A 20,334-nucleotide genomic window follows, 5' to 3' on the forward strand; every position below is an offset into this window, starting at 1 on the left:
TTGAGCAAACATCAATGCCTATGGTATAAACATTATTTTACTAATGGCAATTGCTGAAACTGACATATTATGAGTCAAGAAATTTGATTTAAAAAAAATTGAGTTTTTTTTAAACACAATAATATGTGACCCTGGACCACAAAAGACAGCTATAAAGGGTACATCTTTCGAAATTGAGATTTAGACATCATCTGAAAGCTGAATAAATCAGCTTTTCATTGATTGTATGCTTTCTTAGGACAGGGTATTTGACTGAGATACAACTATTTGAATATCTGTAATCTAAGGGTGCAAAAAATCTAAATATTGAGAAAAATTGTCTTTAACATTGTCCAAATGATGTCCTTAGCAATAAATATTACTAATCAAAATGTATTTTTTGACATATTTATGGCAGGAATTGTACAAAATATTTTGAAGGAACATGAACTTTTCTTACAATGTTTTTTGGCTTAAAAGAAAAATCGATAATTTTGATTTTTGCAATCATTTTTTTGGCTATAGTTACAAATACACCCATGCTACTTATGACTGTGGACCAGGGTCACATATTACTGAGTATAAGTGTACACTGCGGTTACGCCGCTTGCTGCTTTCAATGCTAGAGGTCTTTAAAGCAGAATTCTGATGTTTTTTCATTGGATGGAAAAAAACTGCAGTCAATGATTTTAATAATATTGTTCCTCGGTCTGTTGTCTGGTGTTACATTTATTGTACTTGGTGAGGATGGGCCTTAATCTATCTATATAATCCACCATCAAAAGAAAAGACCCGACATAACGTTTTATTTTTCTCCCTATTCTCTGCAAGTGAATTAAACACAACAACAATGCCACAGAAAGCATGCACAGTAAGTTATTAAGACGGACTCTTTACTTTGTTGCTCCCTACAAATCATCAAGCGATTAAAAGGTTGAGATTTTGTATGTGTCAAGAGAAATTAAATAACGTCAAGTCCTCTTTCCTAGAACACTGTATATGGTGAAACAGTATCTGTTTAAATAGCAGTGGCATCATCCAGACAAAGCAAGGACAGCAGTATATGACTTTAGTTTCCTGGAAAGAGTGTATTTTGGAACGATCACAGGGGATTTAATAAACCGCCTGCCTCTCAAGACGCCTGTGTTGCACGAGATTTATTGAAGAGGTAAATGGATATTGCATCAGGTCAGGAATGTGAATGCACAGACACTTTTCCCACAGAAGAGTGGGCTGTCGTTATTTAAACGGAAATTGTATGAATAATGAATGTTATTTTATTATGTGCTTGACTTGCCGTAGTTCCCAGTCTTGACCAATTCTTACGCTACATGGAAACAGCAAAGTGGCGCTAAATGCATGACTGGACTCTGTTAAATGACTCGGATTTCCTCTTTAATCCACCTCTAGAAATTACTCTCTTCTAATTCATGTGGAATATTCTCGCTCTTTTGGGCAGCGCTGTTACCTAGTGACTATCTTTCTTTGTGATCTCTGAAGCCGCACCAGGAACATAAATGAGCAATAAATTATATTTTAACTGTGAGGAAGAATCAGTCTAAAGTGTTGAGAACTCATGAATCAAATTAATGGCACTGCCTTTCATCTGCAAATGAAACAATACAAATGGCTGAATGCGTTGCAACACTCACAAATTAATCTTATTCTTGTGAACCCTCTGCCTTGCTAGTTTAAGTTTGGCACAACAACACTGAAGTTGTATTTCAGAGATCCGAATTATAGGATAAGCATCATTCTGATGTGAAGTGATGGGAGATACAACAGTCAGCAAGACCAAAATCAATGATAATCAGATGTGCCTCTACCATCTAATTTTTCTTAGGCTCAATACTTGACAATTAACTGAATAAATCTAATTGGTGGCATTTAGTAATGAAAATGCTGCAGCATTCATATGTAAATTCATATGTATCTGACATATGTAAATTCACTGGTCTAGACTGAATGTATTTGAAATGAGTATGGGCACATTTAACGTATCAGATTTATTATGGTCATCTTTAAAAGAGTACAAAACTCATTTTTTAGGAAAACAAAAGGAACTCACATTTGAAGAAAACATGTGAATATTACCATATAGTAGGTTATGCCATTTATTTCAAAGGTCATTTTGAATGTACAGAAAACTGGTATTTGTGTGCGGTGTAAATGGCAGAATTTATCTTAAAGGTTAGCATACAATATATTACACTTCTGAAGATGTAGAGATATTTTGAAAAAGGTTAAGTCTAGATCAGAAATGAAATGAAACAAAAACTTTACTTTTGTTATGAAAACCCTGACTGACCAAAAGATAGTATCAGTGATATTCAGTTTTATCCAGCATGTGTATTTTAGCAATCGATTGGTGGTAAACATGTAAAGAATAAGTTACAAAACTTTACTCGGCTTAAACACCTGAAACCACAATTATATGATTAGCATAAAGATGCAGAAATTTTTTAAGTGATTTAGCCTTTAATTAATGTAACTATTTGTTAGAAACTATACAGAAACTATAACTATCCTTAGTAAAAGATTTCAGTCAAATGACTTGCTTTAAAGAAATAGTTCACCATAAAATGAAAATTACAACAGATTACTCACCCCCAAGTCATCCTACGTGCATATGACTTTCTTTTTTCAGACGAACACAGTCTGAAAAAAAATTACCTGGCTCTTCCAAGCTTATTAAAAATGGTGGATAGTGGCCTTTCTGAAGCTAAATACATTGTATATATCATCATAAAACTAGCGTACTATACGGGGTTAATGTATGTTTTTTGAAGCATACTGATGGATGTTTGTAGCAAATATATTTTTATTTTTTAAATTATGACCCTAGCACTGAGAGAGAGTAGAGTTCTGGCTTCTTCGCTGACATCTGACCCATTCTCGTTTTTGATGTTTAATTCGTTACCGGCATTTAGTATTGCTCTATCCTCATTCATCTGTTCTCTTCTGAGCTTCCACTACAAATGCAGCTTACATCATACGTCATACATCGTGTCAGATTGTATTCTGACTCTGACTGTGTCCGTCTAACAGAAGAAAGTCATATAGAATGACCTTGGTGTGAGTAAATTGTCAGACAATATAAATTTTTTTGCGTAAACTATTCCTTTAATAGCATTTTGGATAAATATAATAAAATTTAAAATAGTTGTCAATCTCCAAATATGATCGTAAAATGGTCGAAACGATGATTGATGGTAAGAATCAGCAAATGCAAACTAGTAGACCTGCGCAGCGTTCCATGTAATTTTGTAATTCTTTGTTCTTCATTTTATTACTAATTTTCAAGTGACTTTATTAAACAATGTTCACTTTTTTTTTAAACGATTAATAATAAAATTACTTGAAGGCTAAAAATAATGTATTATTTACTTGTCTTTATCATTAATATTCATAATAAATAAAGAGTAATAAATAATAAATTCCCTGTGGTAGAAAAAATAGCTTTGGTATGAAAAGTGGATTTTTGAAATATTACTAGTACTGAATCCATAAACTTTGGTATAGTGACAACACTTCTTGATACTGTGACGAGTGTCCCAAAGGACAATCAGCGTTGCCCTGGAAACCAACGAGGAGCACCTGGCTGCACCCATCACAGGCTGATCGGTCACACCTGTGGCTCATCCAGAGCGGGATTTATAAGCCGCGTGAGGTATGCTACTGGGAGAGCCTTGCTTCCTTGAGACTGAGCATTAATGTCATTTTCTTGTCACAGCAGTGTGTGACCGATCAGCCCACAAAGGAGCACAGCACAGCACAGCACAGCACAGCACAGCCTGACCAATCATACATGGACAACATTAAACACAATTTTTCTTACATTTATGGTGACACAGTTGACTAGTTCTATATCACTCAGCAATTTTAAAGTCCAAACCTGAAAGATTCATTTGTATTCCAACAGCACACACTCTATCGTCTTAAACAGTTGGCTTTGCCAAACCAAACCTGTAAATAGAAACACATTAAATAGCTGTGCTCATAACCTAGTGCTGGCCTGGTTCTGCTGTGAAAAGACACTCAGGGGTGTATCTGAGACGGTGAAAACATGCTTTGCTAAAGGTCTCCAGCATTTGTCTTGTCAGAGCGAGTCGTTCTTTGATACTTGAAAAAATGGCCAAGCATCTTTCATAAGGACAGCAGGGTATCTCTCAAAAAAATCTATCTTTCGTCAGTTGGCTGAAGACCTATTGGTATTTCAGATGTGCTACAGTGAACAAAGACTCCCCCGGGAGCACAGAGGGCCGATCACCCACTGATCAGAATTCTTACATCTGACCAGGGTCTTTCAGAGGGGAAAACTCTGGAAGGGTCCGCTAGACACCAATAGGCCGCATAGGCAGTTAGGCTCTGAATGGAGAAATGAAAAAAAACAAAAAACAAAATCAATCAGTTCCAGTCTCCAAACACTTGACCGTGTATTTTCTCTGACATTTAGCTTGTGATGAGCATTTGTCAAGTTTTAATACCGCTCTTACAGCAGGTGTAGGTGGTCATGAATCTGAGTGGAATTCGATATGTTCATGCTTGTTTCACATATGGCCACACCGGATTGATGAATAACATGTTATGAACAACAATCAATTCCAATCATTTCGTGACTTGCAGTTCTCTTCCACTCTGCATGTTGCTTTGATTTTGGTCTGTTGTTACACCATTAGAATTGCCATGTGCTTTTGACACAGCAGGCTAAAATGGATATTGAATAAAAACAGCTGAAGTCAGAGAGAGGTTATCGTCCATCACCAGCAGTGAGGATTATGTATTAAGAGCACAGGGAACAAATTAATAAATATCTCCTAGTGTACTACTTAACATGATCGCTTGGATTGATATTTGAACTGTATGTTTGATTTAAAGTACACAGTAAAATTCAAAGAAATGTATTCTGCCAGTCAATAAAAAAATATATAAATATAAAATAAATATAAATATAAAATTTATTCAGCTTTGGTAAGAATGCAAGACTTCTTTGTTTTAAAACATCTTGCCACCTGCAAAATTTCTATAGAGTTGAATTTTAATTGTGTACCATATTTGAAATATAATAAAACTCCTCACAATAAATGTGTTACATTGCATGAAATTAAAAAAAAAAACTTAATAGTATGAAGTACCGATTTGTGAACACATCGTTTTCTAAACCAGAGCCGGTCGGAAGGATTTGTTCAAATCAAATCTACACCAATACCTGCTGATAGTACACAACTAAACAAAGGTCAGACATGCCAAGCTAACTGATTTGACAGCTATTATTCCAAGTCTTGCGAGGAATATGAAAAGCGGGGAGTGAGTCGAATTTGAAAGGCTAATGTAAGACATTTGGTTTAGAAGAATGGATGAAGGTGCAATAGGTCATGTCAGTTTTGTTTGCGTTGCTAGAACATCATGCAAAACACAAGACAAATTCTGACCTTTCACTCATTCCAAATACTTTCAGATTCATAATTTGATCTTTCACATAACTAGAATTTTTTTTTCTAGATTTTTCTCTTAACCAGTAATTAGGTAAATGCAGTGCATCTCAACCTTTCTTCCCACAGAGCCCCCCTCCTCTCCGAATCAGTACCACATATAGTACACGTTACGTGGTTCGGTTGTGCATCAAAGAATTATGGATTAATGTGTACATAATAAAGGCCTACTTTATTTTTGCATTATTTCCTGCCCCCCAGATGATCGCTAAGCCCCCCTAGTGGGTCACGTCCCGCCCCCAGTTGAGAGCCACTGGGTAAATGTATTTAGAGTACTTCTTTTATTTAATAAGGTCTCTGTGGGGTGTACACTACAAAAATGTTTGTCTTAAGTTTAAAATAAATAACAAATATTATTGGAGCAATTATTACCAGAAAATACGGTTTCAGTCTACTCAAAAATATTACTGTAATTCAGATTCTTTGTAGTTTAATTGTGAATTTTACTAGCAATTTCTAACATTTTTTTTTATTATTTTTTATAGGAGAGCTAATAATGTATTTTGTCAGCTGTTAAAACCATAGACTGTACCTTTTAGCTATCAAACCGTTGATTAGTGATTCAAACGGCCAGGTATTTCTATTATCGGTGCACGGCCCTCCCTCTTTCTTAAAACGTTTGCTTCTCTGCTCATTGTCTCAGCAACAATATTGATGCTGCAGTTTTTTATGAGTGAGTCACTCTTTTGTATCTGCTTTGACCTTTTGTTGCTAGGCTTTGTGGTTGCCTGGATACACTCTTTCCCCCGGCAACATATAAATCAGAAGAGATGAGCCATTAACAGATGCAGTAATTTAACTGTCACCCTCTAAAGAGACGTGTCCATAAAGTGAGCTTTAGCGGTACATGAAAACAGATTAGATGGGAGATACAGACAGACTCTCCCTGCAGACGCTGTGGATGTGGTTAAAGGCTCTGCAGTGCTCTTGTGTCAAGATGGTGAACTATGCAAAGTGGGAAAGAAGTGGGCTGTTTATGTAATGGCTTTTCACAGTGGAGGAGGTGAAGAACAAAGAGATGGACTAGTCCACGTGTCATGCACCCACATTTGAGATGTACACATCTCTCTAACTCATCCCTCTACTCACCAGAGTCTTTGTTGACTCTTACAGAGCTCTTTCTTCAGGTTTTGGGAGGTTTTGTGCCACGTTTGTTGTTTGCTCTTTAGGTATTTTCCAAGCTAAAATAATGGCAACATTTTGAAGAGAAAACTCAGAGCAAAGTGTTTTTTGAGGATACTCTACTGGAGGAGAACTGCTCGAGTTCTTATTGAGCATATTACGTTCTCTCTAATGTTTCCCCTAAGATCTATTAAGAGAAATTAAAAAAGCTATAACATTAATGCGAAAATCATAGGCTAGATAATTTTGTCTTGGAAACATGATAAATGCTGAGATTCATATTGAAATATTGAAATTAAAAGTTGAAAAGTTGACTTTTAATTATAGGCTTTTGATGTCTTGGCAAATCTGAGCAGTAATCTTTTTGAAGCTGAAAAGACACGTGAGAGTTGGTTCTTGCTAGAAAAATCTCTGTTAAATCATATTGCTTTATAGGAAGTGGTTTTGCATGATAATTGCGATTTTCAGATCATCAAAACTGCAAGAAAATGTAATCAATTTTGTTGAATTTTCTTGTACCTTACATCAAGACATTGAAGAGACCTAATTTTAAAAGAAACTACAAGCATATTCTCACATCAAAAGTTCAAATTATATAAGTTGGGTAATATGGACTATTATTTCTCATAGTTAAAGTTATAGTTATATCCAAGAGCTTTCTGACCCTCCAGAAAGGTAATAAGGACATGTCTATGTGACATCCGTGGTTCAAACCTAATTTCAAAAACATACAAGAATACTTTTATGTGCAAAGAAAACTAAAATAAGGACTAAAATAACTACACACAACGCAATGCCACAACAAATTATAAAAATTAATTAGGAGTTTTTGTCCTAGCTAGTTGTGGCCGAAACACGCCAAACTTCTGTTTTAGAAATGGTTTCTATTTCCACAAAGTCGTGACTGGAAAAACAACATAGGGTTGCAATTATAAATCAAAATGAAATCGTAATCGCGAATAAGGCAAAAGTTGTGAGCTGTTCTTTGATCAGTTGTAAATCTCAATCCGAAGGCCAGAGGGTGCTTGCATGCAGAAATTAATTTTAAAATCGTTCAGCCTTACAACATAGAACTCTATAACAGTAGATAATCTCAGGTGATTATGTGCTTTACTCATGAACGTATCTAATATGAGTTTAAGTATCATTTTATGTGACTTGATAGCCATACTGAAAGCAGCAATAGATAGCTTACCTCAGATCTTGAAAATTAAAATTTTTTAAAATGAAACTTAAAAATGGTAGCAAATATTTAGGATATTAAAACTGTGAACTCAATGCAAACCAACAAGTGTTTTCAAGAACAAAGATGGTATCAGTCACTCAGTATGTACATTCAATAATGTTAAAAAGGTGTATTAGATTATAAACGTATCCATTTTGTTGCAAGTGCAGAGAAAGCCCGCCTACACACGCTGTTGATTGGCTGTGATATTTTAATAATTCTGTTGCGTTTGGTGTGGACAAGACAAATTGCTTGTCGCCGGAATCTTTTCACATCACAAGTAGCTGCATGTTATTACGGGTTTGGAACAACATGAGTAATTAATTGAAGGATTTAAATTTTTGCATGAACTAACCATTTTCAATTATGAAACAATCTTTATGAAAGTCACTGGAAAAATCTGATTTGGCAATATGTGCGTGAGAAGTTAGCTCCGGCCAGAGGCTTTGACCAAGTGTCAATCAATGAGATTAGTGACCCCCCTCATCATCCCAGGGGCTCAGAAAAGCAGAGACCTGAGAAACAGCCAGTCTCTTATTGCATTACACTTTCAATTCAGCCTAATGAAATCCACTATGCTGGACAATGGGCAGAAATTACATTTGAGCAATGGATGACCAGCCTTTAGATCGCACCCCGCCTCTTAACTCGCTCACCGTCTCCTCAAAGGCACAGCGAGAACATCTGTAAAGATGGAATTTGCTTTAAAGATAATTTTCCTAATTAACCAACACAAGATTTAATTAAAAGCCGGTCTGCTTTAATTACAGTGACTCTCGCTTGCGCACTCTCCCTCTCTCTGACTGAACAATGAACGGCACGTAGAGCGTGGAGAGCCGAGGCGTGGAGGGACGGCGTTTTCTGTGAGGCCGAAGCAATATAACCTGATTGATGGGCTGTGAGTGTCCCTTCAGCATCGCCCTGTTTGATGTAGCCGAAGTTTTTGCTCCAACACTGCCCCCTTGCCCTCTCTTTTTTTCCCTCGCTCTGTATCTCTGTCTCTGGGGAAGCTCTGACAGTATGTGCGTTTTGCCTTTCCCGGATGTGAATCTGTGCGCTGGCTAACATTTCTGTAGGAGAAATGAGTGTTAATCGCATTAAGAAACAAAATCCGGATTGATCTTCTTAAAGAAGTGCGGGAAGAGGTGGTGGCATCCCATTCACCGAATGGCTGCAGTGCTGATGTGTTTTTCTCCATACTTGCTGCATTGGCAGGTCTGCTCACATATAGCAGCAGATTATTGTGTGTATCAGGGAGCAAGAGCATTGCAGTGACAATAAGAAAAGGCAGATATGAAGTTAATTAAGCTCTTATCCCTCTGAAGACACAAGCGGTCTCAGAAGCTTCCTTTATAAATCTGATAAACACATCAGATGGTGAAAGCTTCCCACAAACCCTGCACCTTTGGGATTTCATGGGCTTTTTTCGTCGCAAAGTTTGGTTGGTTTACTTTTCTGTCTTTTGGTGAATTGTTGAAGGCATTGTTTACATTTTTTTTTAATAATTTGTCATCTATTTTCTCACCTTCACATCATTTCAAACCCATATTATTTTTCATATAGTTATACAATGAATGGGAACCGAAGCTTTCCACAAAGTCCAATGTTTTTAATGAATAATTTTACAGTGTCGATCAGACTCGTTACAGTGGCTACAACAGGTTACTGGAGGGGAAAATGATCAGTAATTAACAACAAATTTGTCTTTTAAACAAAAAGATTGTATTGTTTCAAAATACTTATTGTGCATGAGTCGTATGGATAAGCTTTACACCATTTTTTTGATGCTTCAGTTGCCATAAATTTTAATCACGTAAAATAGAGTTACAGAATTTCCATGTTTTGCAACAGAATAAAGTAATGTAATAAAGTGAGAGTGTGGAAATGATGACAAGTATCATTTTTGGGTGAAGTGTTACTTTGAACACTCACCGATTGTAGTCTTACACTGAAGTATCACTGCCGTGTCATAGTCCTTGTTTTTCTTTTGCCTCTCTCTATGGACAGAGAAAATCCTTTGTTTACGGGGAAACAGACATTTTCTCTGCTTCCACATCTCCCTTGAGGACTGGCAGAAGGGACAACCAAAAATCAATGGCAATAAAAGAGCTGTGAAAAGAGGCATACAAATTACGGCACTCCATCAACACATAGCAGCTCAAACAGTAACTCACTCACCCCTCTCAGAGGTCTAACTGACTCCTTCAACCAAAAACAATACACACAATCAAGACACAGCACCGAAGGAAAAAAAAAAAACCTTCTGGGATGCTGGTTGAGGGGCAAAAAAATGGCTCTCACCTGTTGTCACAAGATACGAAGACAGCGAATAAACACGAAATTTGAATAAACATGGTTTCGCTGAAAAAGTATAATTTGCCAAAAATGTTCTCTGCCTCCTGATAATTGAAGCAGATAATAGTTGTGTTCCTCATGAAGGAGTTTTTCATTCACTTGCTGATAATTGAAACCAATCTCAGCTCATGAATAGCTCTGTGAAGTTTTTTTTTTTCCTCAAAGTGACTCATGGCTGACATTTAAAAACATGCATTTAAACGTACAATATCATTGATTTTTAAAAAGACTTTTTCCCCTCCCGTCTTAAAACAAAACTCCTGTTCTGACACAAAGATTGCCACATTTTCATGCAAGTCTCTTTAAATAATTTATTAATAATTCAGAGCCCTTATCCGAGATTTAATGACTGTACACAACAGCACAGGTCATGCTCTATCAAAACAAATCCCTCGGTAAACATTTTGCTAATTTCTGGCAGGTTTCCCCTCCACGCCCTATGTATTTTGATTTATTTACCAGTTTAAAGCCTTTGAGGAGATGAAATATCGATTCTCATCTCTGAATAAAAGCATTTCAGCGGAGAGTTTAATAAAGAGTTCTTTACACTCAGTATAGTGTTCAATGACTCCCTTAAGGCCCAACACCCAGCCATTTGCCTCCTAAATCTGACCTCACTTAACCGGGATATAGCTAATAAAACTTTCCTCTCAGTGCAAGAATAAAGATTTTGCTTATCCATAAATATATGGAGACCGATAGATGGATAAATAGGTAGATAGGTGTGTGTGTGTGTGTGTGTGTGTGTGTGTTTCCTAGGTTAAATAAACATTTCTGTTTAAGTTTCTGTTTAAACATTTTACATTTAGTGCAAAATATGCCAGTATATTGGACTGTTATATTATTATATTTTAACAATATTTTATATTTATATATTTTATTTGTGAACTTATTTTCAGCTATTTACTTAACACTTGTAACTATTTTCAATTTTCAGATTATTCATCATTAAAGCTTGATAAATATCGACAGTAAAATGATTTAGTTTATAGCATGAACCAATCACAGCCGAACATAATCAGTCATATCACAATGGAGGCATTGCCTCCTCTCACATGACTTTCTCCCATTTATTCAAAATTAACCCCCCACCAAGCTACAGTTGGACAAAAAAGTTAAAATAGCATAGTTACATCAGCAGCAACATTTTTACATTACTTTTGCATTTGTTAACACTATTTAAGGTGTAGGTTTGTGTTTGGTGCAGGTAATATTTCCAACATGATGCAGCATTAATCTTTGGCGACATTCTCTAGATATTTAAATTCTAAATGGCCTCAAAATGTACCTCAAGCAGCTTAATAAAAGCTCTGCAATATGAACCTGTACCAGTGTAATAAAAACGTGCCACGGTCACGTTTTAGTGGCACACTCTGGACATTTTACTTTGAAATTGATGTGAAACGTGTAGTAATGTACATAATTATGGGCTTGCAGAAATGTATGTAGAGGCACGTATTTCTAATGAGCCTAAGTTGGAAATGTTGGTTCAGTCGTTCTGAAATGCCTGAGCCAAAGCCTGTCATCAAAACGTTTTGGTTTATTTCCCTCCCAGAACTGTCTCACCACAACTGTGCACTCTGAGGTGCAAATCAATTAGTGACGTACAAAACAAGAGCCACTGTTTCTTCCCTGATAGCAACTTCCATTTTTATTACCCATATTTTTCACTAGTTTTACCATGGTGATGATGGGATCATTCTTTGCGTTTAAAGCATTTAAGCAGCTTTTGCCCTAGGTGCACCTAGTTTTTCAGGGAGCTTTGAAGGTAGGTCCCTTGAAACATCTTGGAGACATTGCCACAGTTCTGCATTTAGTCTGTCTCCATCTCTTTATGTCATGCAAGACAGACTGGATGATGATGAGATCAGATCTCTGTGTGGAGCAGTGGCTATTGTCAGACTACTTGTGCAAACATCTCGTTAGCAAATGGCAAAATTTATGTTTGGAAATTCCTGACTTGGAAATAACTGACTTAAAACCATTTTTAGCTGCTCAAAATACTAGTTCCAATAATTTTTGCCACTACTATATGTTATATAGTTACCATAACACTGTAACTTTTACTGTGTTTTCGATTAAATAAACGCAATCAAGGTGAGCATGTAATTTTACACACAAACATATTGTATGGTATTGCGTTTCATTATAATACAAAAACTGCATATAGCTTGTAATAAAATGTTAAATAGCTAAATTCTTTTTTTCCACACCAGTTTAAACTATTTGACCTTGTGTCTTTTTAAAGCCTCATTTCTGAAGTCTGCACACCAATAAACATTACCTGTGCCTCCAAATAAGCCAGACTGAAGAAAACAACAGACATGACGGTCTCCGCTTGGTAGGATTATGCTAATTGTCTCCTCAAAACATAACCGCCCCCTTCCCTCGACTCCACACCCTACACTCCCCTGAAATGTGCAGCGCTCCGGGGAAGAGTTGAATGCAGCTGCCACTCCCACTCTCTCCATATTCACACACTCCTGTCAGCTTGCTGGAGAAAGAGAGAGGGAGATTTAATAGGATTTGAGGCCGCAGGCAGGCCGCAGTGTTTTTACAAAGGTGAACCGTTTGTTTGAAGATGATACACACGCAGCCCCTAGGGAGAGAAAAAGCCAACACAGAAGCAGTTTGGAAGGCTAAACTTGATTTGATTCGGTTGTGGCACATGGGGAAAAGGTTACATTCATTCAGTATTTCACACATTCTACCTTTCTAAATGTTTCAAAATGTATTTTGAAAACATATTTTAAGTCCAAAAGTATAAAGATGCCCAATTATTGGTATTCAAATTGACTTTAAATACGATATATATTTCACAGATATGTGCTTAATTAGCACTAATAAATGGCTAATATTCTAGTAATATGCATGTTAATAAGCTACTAAAAGCTACCATAAAATAAAGTGTTACCAAAACAAACTATACGATTCTACTGTGAACGTGACTACGATGTTAGTTTTGGACAATGCAGCAGATTAACCCATTTTTGGTGTGCTTTAGTAAAAAGGCACTTTTACGTAAAAATGCTGTGCACAAAAGAACAGACAAATAAACAGGTATGTCAGAAATATGCTGGTCCTTTGAAAATTGTCAAAATTGTTGCTGTAATTTATTTACTGTTTTTGTAACTTAGAACTTGGTATGTAGCAAAAGTCATAGATGCCATAACTCTCTAAGCCTGAAATTTGTGCCTGCTATTTTAACTGTTTGTGTAAAAAAAAGACAGCAGCGAGAAATAACACAAAAAGCCAACGCAATACTAGGCCTACATTTGATACCATGTATTTTTATCTGGATCATTTATGCTGTAAGTGCATATACTACAAGTCTATCAGATGTGCAAAAGGGACGAATAATACGCCAGTAATCTTGTCAAATGTGACATTTATAAGCTCTTTCACCTTTCCGTCGTACACTCGTGCACATGCACATCCTCCCTGCGCGAAAATGCATAATCAGAAGCAATTATAAAGATCCATTTTCATTCATACATTCAAAGAAGTTTCAAGAACTCAGCCGTTTCCTGATTGACGTTTCACAGTTCGTGAGCATTGGCCCCGTGATCATTTGTGTTTATGCGCCGTTCTCCCACCGAGCCGTTTTCAATACATCAGCAGATTTCAAGGTCAATTTGATTTATTCGAACATTTTAAGATCTTAATTCTCAGCAAGAAGCAGGGTTAGGAGCAGCTGTCCGGGCGCGTAAGGGGTTAACAGAAGACAAATAACCTCCTGCGGATCTTGCCTCCACAGTGAGCCCACTGTCCCGCATTATAACCCCAGTGCCTGAAATCTCTCCAGGCTGTCGCTGTGGCTCTAATATAGCCTACATTTGAGAAGGAACATCTTGCATGTTTCCTTATATTGAATCGGACTGGTTTATCAGTGTACATTTGTGGCTGCAAGCTCGTGCACCTGCATACTAATCATTTTGTGTGTGTGTGTGTGTGTGTATTTGTGCGAGTATGTTCATAAGCATGGTGTTTGTTGTCTATCTGAACACAGGTTGGCTTACCCGAGGCTTTTGGCTGATAATGCAGTGCCACCAGTCGTCAGCTGACAAGAACTGCATGTGCTCCTGTGCAGTGAATCCTCTCGATCTCTGTGGTCCATTGAACGGAGACAAATAGATATTGGCACTGGCTGATTCACTGTAACTCTGCATGGGCCGTTTGCTCAGAGAGACAAAATCAGCACACACACAAACAAAATGAGAGTACCTCTTGTTCTATCTGTGACTCCATCTTGTGGTTGGGAACTCTATTTCTCTATACTTTGCCACTGGCGAGTATGGTCCAAGCTGTGGTCCAAGCTGCTGATGAGTTGAACTACATTTGAGAAACACTTTGCTACGTTTTCTATATTTATATGATTTTTGTAAATATCATGTTAGGCTAAATAAGAGCAATAAATCTGGAAAATGAATATGCATAAACAAAAACATTGTAACAAAATATAGTTTTCAAGAATGCATTTTGGTTTTAGGGTTCAGAACAGTTTTGATGAAAGGTTTTGATCCACTTCAAATGTTGACTAGTGCGTAGATGTATTATGCTAAATGTAATATTTTTTATACAAAAAAATAAAAATGTAACAAATGCTGACTAATTTAATTATTAAATCATTTTAGATGCTGAATGAATATGATTCAGTTCTATCTGTTGGAAACAAACAACGGAAGAATAATAGGTTTAAATTCGTTGTGCATTGAAATGAATCATTCAAATGAATCAAATTCGCAAGAATAAATTTAATGCTGTATGAGACAATGGACAGTTTAGTTGATTTGTTTATACTAAAAAGGTGGTATAAAATTCTAATGAGCTCAACTGGTGAATTGTTCTATGAAGCAAGTATTTTAAATGAGTCCAAATGAATCAATTCATGAGAATGAATTCAATGTTCTATATTAGAGAGCGAACCTTTCAGTAGACATGTTTAGTTCTTCCGCTACAAAAAGAGATTATATAAAATGCTGAAATGAACTGATGAATTGTTTTATGATTTTAAATCAAATGTCAAATTGAACCAACATATTAGAATGAATCCAACGGCATTTGAGACAGCAGACATTTTGGTAGATTTTTTTTTATTATACTTTCAGTGTTCAAATTATATGATCACAAGAAAGAACCAGCTTTCTGATGCTGAGAACTGTTTAGGTGACTCATTTGTAAAGCTGTTGTGATCACTTCCGTGTATTTTAATGCACTTAGGTGTATAAAGAGACATTGCAAAGAGCAATAGTCTGAAATCAGTCATAATGATAGAGGACAGAAATGTGAATAGATGTGGTTAAAAGTCTAAAGGCTGTCCATCCTCTTTTGACACCCCTTTAGAGCCAGAGCAAGAGTGAGAGAGAGCCAACGAGAGACGGCCCCGATAAGAATCGGTGTCAGCTCAGGTGATATCGCAGCTCCACTGAGTCCTGCATTTCCTCAGAGGAAAACATTCACCCAGCACCAACTATAAATACACCCCACCCACCCAAAACCATTTCCTGCCTGATAAAGATCTATATTCCTGACGGAACTGGGAGAATGGACATAGAATAATGAAATTCTCCATTGGAGAGAAACGAGAGGAGGAACAGTATGTTCTTAGTCTCGCTTGTGCGTATTTCTCTTCATTTTGTCTCCAGCAAACATGGACTGTGTGACAAGACCCATCACCCTGCGAGGAAGAATAAGACACAGTAATGAGACAGAGAGAGTAAGAAAGTGAGAGAGAGAGGAAAACAACGAGGCAGGGTGTGTGAGAGAGATTAAAGCGGCGGTAACCTTGTTTTTGTCCTTAGGGAAACCAAGAGACGGAAGCCCTAACTTCCTAAAGGTCAGTCACCATAAGGAATACCTTCTGTAGACAGAACGGAGAGCACATCAGGGTATTCTGTTCGTAATGTCAAGTGACATAAGCATTTACTGTAGAGAGAATTCATGAGGTTTCTTCCACTTTGTTTTATTGCGTAATGGAGGTATTGCATAGTCGCAGTGACCCTCCTGTCGTCAGTTTAAAATATCAGGAGATCTTGTAATATCTGGAGAAGCAATCTGTTAGCATTTCCATTTATTTCAATGACAGTGTTCTAACTGGTATATGGTTCCCCTGGAAAAGTGGTTCTCAATCTTTTTTGGGTCAGCTGCCTTCTATTCATTATCTAGGTCCCTCAGCATCCCCCATCCCAAAAAAAGCTGGATAAATGTCTTTCCTGAATATTGTTAATTATTGAATGTTGATTGTTATGTTTTTATATAGTTATTATAAATTAATATAGTTATTAATCAACAAATGCAATGGTTAGTCAGCATTCAAACCTATGTATATCATAGGCATTCCATCAAAAACTGGACATAACACACACAACAAACTGCAAAACAGTGCAAAAAAACTGGACAAAATCATGTTGTTTATCCTAGCATTAATAATCGAATGCCCTGTTGAATTTCTTTTGCTAGAAGGCAACAGGACGATTGGATTTGGAACGTTTTCTTTGATGTCTCTAGTGTGATACCACCGCATTGAGAGTCTATGCCATCCTTGCTCATGGGTACTCAGTTCTGAAATAAACAGTTCAGTTTGGTTCACTTGCAAACAAAAAAAACAATTATAAGTATATGTAGCTTTCAATACCTGTCAATGTGCTCATGCTTTTTGTAGCCAAATGGCACGAACAAACTTGACCCCTTGAGCTAAGGGACCCAAGATTTGTTTCCTCAACTGCAGTGTCCATGCTTAATGCCTAATAATTGTTTCAGCTCAATAATAATTATTATTAACTTGTAAAAATTCAGTTTCTCACTTTATGCAGCTGAAGCATTCGGAAATTCATGAGTATTCTCACCCAGATCTAACAGACCACTTAGGCAGCCTCTTGACAACTTTGTCTCTGTCCCGCCACTTTAAAAGCTACAGATAATTTCTAACTGAGAAAAATTTGGCATCATTTACTACAGTGGCCAGGTGTGTGCAATCATTTGAACCCAATTTAAAATGGATAACTAATGTCAGCCAACAGTGTACTCGTTTACCAGGTGACATGAAGTCAACAGCTCTACTATTTGAAGAGAGCCAACTGAAACAAAACGAGCCTGGTGGTCTGCAGGACCAGGTGTGTTGAACAGGTGTTTTAACATATCCAGTGCTAACTAACCTAGGAGGCCTATAATAAATGGAAAAAACAATCCTTTGGTTTTAATGGCAGCTGCTGTACTGGCGCAGAACCTGCTAGAATAACATGATAAAAAATGTGCAATCTTTGCATATGAAAGAACATGGCATGCAGAGCCAAATAAGGTGTAACTGCTTGTGCCGATTGGCTGATGGTACTGCAATAACATCCATAGTCCATTTACATGTGAATGTAAAAGGCAGATTTAGAAATTCTTAAAGAAATTTCAAATTTGTGACAAACAGATGCACTGTTAGCGTTCAAATCAAAGCGTAAATAGATGCAAACAGCGTATCTGTGTCACAAATGACACAGGACTATGTATGCTATGTGCGTCCAGCGTATGCTCCCACATTACATTGCCGAATTGTTGAATAAAGCCATTATTTTTGTCTGATTTCCATACAAAAAGTATTATCAGTGCTTCATAATGTTTTACTCTTGAACCACTGATGGCAGATATAGTTAACTGTTGGTGTCTTTCATACTTTTCTAGACCTTGACAGTGTATATCACAATTGGCACTCAATGTCCCAAATATCTTACATATCTTAAATTATATTTGGAGGTTGAACGACACTTTTACAGGTTTGGAACGTCAAGGGTATAATTGATTAATGACACAATTTTCACTTTGGGGTGGAGTAGCCCTTTAAGTTCCATCCATTACCAAATTATTTTGAACTACTGTATAAAAACCCTCCCCCATTTTTGGACTTCTAAAGGAAGATGCGCTCAAATCGGTCATGGTGGGCCACCTGTGGTGCCACGTGCCATTTTAATAAAAAATATTCCCTGATCCCACTGCCACTTCCTCTGTGTCTACAAAGTAAATATTCTATTATTTCACACCTCGCAAGACCCTCACAGCAATCGGGCACTTGGCCATCATCACAATTAGATGGCAGAAGATCAATAATTTTGTTCCTACATCGTGAATGATGGAAAACGAAGCTTATTTGAGCAGAAATGCAATGCACTAAAAGATTCACTCGCCTCCCTCCGGGGTCAGCGGTCTCGTCCGCCTACTTTGTGTCTTTCTCCTGATGGTAGATCTGCACACATTGGCGGTGGGAGGGCTGACTCACCGCCTCATTGCACTGAATGGCCTCTTATGGGTTTAATTGAACATGAACAGGAGCTGTTGGAAACGCGGTGTGCGTGTGTAAGTGCGTGAATAGGTATGCATAACAGGGCACTATTTAGCTGTCATCCATAAAAAATTGCATGTAATGGCTCATCCCTGTAGAAGAAAGATGAGAGGGTGCAATCACTGTCATCAGCGACTGCAAGCTGACAATCGGGCAAACAGACAAGGTTATAATACCTCACCTTCTGAATGAAATCCGTTACGATCATAGGACTGTCACAGGAAGGAAAGCGTATATTTCTGTCAAATGCTTATGTCAATGATTGTCAGTTCATCGGCCTCTGCCCCCCTCACGAGCCTGCTGAAACACCTGGTGATACTAAAGTGTGTCCTCGATCAATCACAAAGAAAAGTGAGTGGGCAGTAGCGACGTCAGAGCAAGAACGTCCTCTTCTCGTACTGCAAGTTCTTACTCGGGTTAATTGAATCTTTATTTTTCCCTTTCTCATCTCGTGTCGTTCTTAGCGCGTAGGGCCGTAATTTAGGGGCAGCAAACTGAAGCTTCAGCAAGCAGTAACTGTAGGTACATTTCACTCTGCTGAGACCCTCGATGGGAGGAAGGGGGCAGGAAGGGAGACGGGATAGGAAAATCGATAAAGTCATCAAACATGAATTGCACTCTGAAATGACTTCTTAAGTCCCATCAGGCAGAGGTTGAGGAGTAGAGGGGACTCAGGCGATGACTTTTAAATGTCCTTCAGTGGCTCTGACACTCAATCAACCTCTGTGCTACCTTCATTGAATGGATGGCGACACTGTAAAAGCGTTTGCCTATTCTCAGCCCCGCTTTTCTTCGATTTCAGATGCACATAGACACCAAGACTGCTTCAGCCTTTAAGTCCTTTATTGAAGATGAATATGGACAGAAATTCAGAATTGTATTACTTTGAGTTTGAAACAGAATGACATAAGGAGAAATTTTGTCATTGCAATCAAAAATTCCCACAGTCACACATTTCGTTAGTCCCTCACAAGATTTGTGTGTTAAGTCAGAATCGCAAGATATAAACTTACATTTGCAAGAAAAAACATTTGAAACATAAACTTAGTTTTCTCAGAATTTAGTGAATTAAGTCAGAATTGAAAGGTATAAATAGAAGTGAAAAAATAAAACATCTAACAGTAAAAATAAAAGGATTGCAAGATATAAATTTGAGAAAAAAATCATTATTGTGAGAACTCATAAGTATCTTTTTAATTTTTATTTAGTAGCATGTCCTAAAATGTAGACACATGTTTAACAATTTTAACACAACATACATGTGTATGCCAACTGAAACAAAACGAGCCTGGTGGTCTGCAGGACCAGGACCAGGTCTGCAGGATTCTAATATTTTTATTGTAATGTTTTTCACCATAATTTACATGAAATTGTGTGTGTGTGTGTGTGTGTATGTATATGCATATATATATATATATATATATATATATATATATATATATATATATATATATATATATATATATATACATACATACACACACACAATTCATGTAAATTATGGTGAAAACATTACAATAAAAATAATAGAATCGAATATAATTTTGGATGTGCACACTGTGGCACTCTGGTACACTAAGTTCCCATATCTGTTAAAATTACTTGGAACAGTCATCTAAATGTCCCTGTTGTACTTAAAACTTAGAATTATTAGAAATATTCATATTATTCTTGTTTTTCTTAGTGAGGTAAAGCCATGTAGCAGCTCAAACAAATTATGTCCTTAATGAAAAATCCCATAAGAGGTAAAATGCATCAATGCATTTTTTTAAAAACCATCTCTCATCCAAAAAACTTGTGATTCAAACTGTTGATTCAGTGGGGATATTTTTTCCAAA

This window comes from Puntigrus tetrazona, chromosome 16 (assembly GCF_018831695.1).
Source record: "Puntigrus tetrazona isolate hp1 chromosome 16, ASM1883169v1, whole genome shotgun sequence".
Lineage (NCBI taxonomy): Eukaryota > Metazoa > Chordata > Actinopteri > Cypriniformes > Cyprinidae > Puntigrus > Puntigrus tetrazona.